General features: G+C 33.7%; 1 non-coding gene across 1 annotated transcript; it reads left to right on the forward strand.

The window, feature by feature from the left end:
- The first annotated feature begins 1,516 nt into the window (after positions 1 to 1,516).
- LOC120610799 (U6 spliceosomal RNA) lies at positions 1,517 to 1,618 on the forward strand. The gene has a single exon (XR_005655005.1). It is a non-coding gene; the product is annotated as a U6 spliceosomal RNA (small nuclear RNA).
- Positions 1,619 to 3,664: the final 2,046 nt, after the last annotated feature.

Below are 3,664 nucleotides of genomic sequence, written 5' to 3' on the forward strand. Positions count from 1 at the left end.
AGGACTCACGTCTGGAAAGTTCGCTTTTCTTGTTATAAATTAGCAAACTAATTTGACCTAAGATAATGATGGTATTTAGATCACATTGCCTTATGCGAATTTCCTAATATGTGTATAATCTATGCTATATGAGCAGGAAACCAGTTAAAAACAGGTTTAAAATGCAAGTTTATTTCAGTTACTGATTGTAGCTATTTATGTCAAGCCAAAACAGATTAAAAAACACTTTGATTCCTATCAGATTGTGTTAATATAGAAGAGAAACAAGGAAAAGCATGGAGAAAGAAACTAGTCTTCCAAGTAGACTTTTTCCACGCAGTTAGCCTCTCAAGGTGCAAACCACAAGGCCGACCATGAAGGCAGAGTGGTCAGGGCATCTTCTGGACAGTGTGTGGAGCTAGGGTAGTATAAGGCTGACATAACAGACAATTCTAATTTGGTTGGTCTAATGTGGGGGCCCAGTCAAGCAAAATTTTAAAAGGCCCCATTTGATACTGGTACTAACCCCTGTTCATAATCCTTGTTGACATGCAAGTAAAGGAAAATCACTGGGCCTCTGACGACCCAGCGAAGTTCAAAAGTAAGAAACTACCTAGAAAAGGGGTCAACACCCCAATCATTTTAATTTAAAAAATAAAAAAAGGAAAAGGAGTCAACAAACTTTTTCTGTAAAGGGACAGATAGTAAATATCTTGGGTTTTGCAGGCCATAGTCTGTGGCAACTAGATAAGAGTTGCATTGTAGCAGGAAAGCAGCTACTGTAGTTTTCATAGTGCAAAAGCAGCAGGGATACTATGTAAATGAAGGGGCGTGGATGTATTACAATGCAACTTTATTTACAAAAACAGGTGGCTGAGAGCTGCCGTTTGCCCACTCCTGAATAATCAGAGGAACCCTCTAAAATAAATTTACTATAAAAACAGGACAAAAGTTTAGAAATTTTTCAGATTCTTATTCCCAATAAGATCCAAGAATAAATTGCATTAATGAGAGCAAAATAAGCATTCATAAAAATGAAACAATTTGAGAATGGAAAAGATTGGATTTAAAAGATTATTACCAAATTTAAAATTGCACTAAAGGCAATACACAAAAAGTTGGAAGCAGGGTTTGTAAAACAGGAAGCAAATTTAGAAATTTAACCAAAATAAAGAGAGAAACAATAAAGAACAATAGAGAATAAGGAATAGGTGTATGGAAAAAAGAGATGTTAATAAGAATTACTAAACAGACTAATGGAAAAGAAGGAATAATTAATCAAATGGAAAAAATATTTCTGAGCTTATAATTTAGCAAGAGTGGAGAATAGGGCATATATCAGACAAAACAAGATATGCCATGTCTTGATAATTGTTGAAGCTGAGGGATGACTACTATTCTTTCTATATTTGTAAGATAAGTATTTTTTTCTATTTTTCTAAATTTCCATAAAAAAACAGAAGTTTAAGTTAGGGTTCCTCATAATTACAATATAATACATGTTAATTTTTCAAATTATCAAAATAAAGCACCACGCTTGCTTCAGCAGCACATATACTAAAATTGGAATAATACAGAGAAGTTAGCATGACTTCTGCACAAGGATGTCATACAAATTTGTAAAGCGTTTCATATTTTTAAAAAATAATCATAATAAAAAATTTTAAATAAAGCACAAATAAGAAATCAAACCTAAAATCTCACTACCCAGATATTATCCCTATCAATATTTTCATTATCTATCCTTCTAGTACTCTATCTCTAATCACATATGTGTTTATAAAATTGAGATCATTTTACACACACTGCTTTGTATCTTGCTTTTCCTTGCTTGATATTATGAAAATATTTTCAATCTATAATTCCATTTTAACTTTACTGATTAAATCCAGTAAAAAAATATGTTTGACATTATCTTAAAGCCCATACACACAGGCTTGTTATAATTTTGCAGCCGAACTTCAATTAATATGGTTAGAAATGTTTATATTTAATGCAAAATGTAAACACCCTAAGTATACAAGGACAATTCAGTAATTAAAATATGGTACTTTCAATGAAGTAAGATTAAGGAAATCTGTGTGTTTGTGTGCAATCAACTGAAATCAACTCCAGCTAACATAAGCAGAGAGGAATTTATTGGTAGGGTGTTGGGCAGCTAGCTCACAAAATCGATAAGAAGCCTGGAGGAGGAACTTCAGAAAATGGGCAGAAGCCAAGAAAGCCTGAGCAGCAGGAGCCACAACCCAGACAATACCAAAGAAACAGCCTGGCTAGAACATTGGGGGAAGTCACACCATAGGACATGACTGACATCAGACGCTCAGCACCATTGCAGATTCTTGCTGTCTTTGCTATTATAAGTAATTCCTAAATTGTTTCTGCATCTGTGTGTTACTCCCTCAAGTTTCAAGGCCCTGAGATGGAGTGCTCAAATCCTGGAGCTTATATAAGGTGCCCTTACCCTGGCTGCCCCAAGCCAGAGAAAGGGAAGATCACTCATCTTTGGTTTCAGTGCTGTAAGGCAGGGCCCTGCATCCCATTAAGGTTGCACACAATAGGGAAGTGCCCCTAAATAGAGAGTGGATGTGGGAGGAATATGTACATATTGTATGTTTATATATAATATATAATATATATTACAAATATATATAAATATATAGAGATCTAGTCTTAACGTTTATAACAAAAATTACTATATGATCGTGACCTAACCTTGACTTTTAGTATTCTCCTCTAAATTATGAGAACAATATTTGCTCCTACTAGCTTCATTGATATGTTGTAAAGATAAATGATTTAATATCTGCTAACTACATTGAACATCTTAGGAAAAGAATGCATCATAGATATGAGTTATTTTAATCAAGGAAACTACAGTTAGTAAAGATAATATCTGCTGTGCTTCAGACATAGATAACAATAAATGTTACTAAGTCAAAGATATTAGAAACTCTCCAGTTATTTTGCTCTAAGTACAGTACTATATTAAACTTAATTATTAAACCTGCATTAATTTTGAGTTAACTTTGTAAACTTTGCTCATATAAAATACAGTTCCAAGGCTTGGAGCTGGAGAGGGGAAGAAAGATGCATAGACTGTTCATTTGGTTGGATCTGTTACATTAATTTCACAATCTGTGAAGGAGTGGATTGCCCCCTGAATAGTAATGGAAAATTAGTTTCTTTATTTCTTCATTAAGACTGTGGGAGGAAAATTAATACTCTCTTCAGCTTTTCCAAATTAATAGAATATATCTTTATTAAAATGATGAATGTGCATGCCTACTTTCTTTTTGGTTGAGAGGCTCTCTAACTCAAAGAATAACTGAACTTAAAGCTGAGCCTTAGAAATCATCTTGTTAAGGAAACTGAGATTCAGTGAGATGAAATTAGTTACCCAAGGTCACATAATTAATTAAGGATGGAACAAAATTAGAAACTTGGGTCTCTGACTGTTAATCCAGTGATCTTTCAAATTCATCAAGCCATTTAAAGTGAGGAAAAAGGGAAATTCATTTATACTTTTCATATTGTTGCCATATGTAATATTTTCAGTTCCCATGCCTTGAGGGATAGTAATCTCTTATGTATAGTAATAAAATAAAATTTGTACCTTTTCCCAATTTTTTGTGAGGTTCAGGTGGAAAGAAATAGAACCCCTATCTTGGAAGGGCCAACCATG

The sequence above is a fragment of the Pteropus medius genome, unplaced genomic scaffold (genome assembly GCF_902729225.1).
Source record: "Pteropus medius unplaced genomic scaffold, Ma_sr-lr_union100, whole genome shotgun sequence".
Lineage (NCBI taxonomy): Eukaryota > Metazoa > Chordata > Mammalia > Chiroptera > Pteropodidae > Pteropus > Pteropus medius.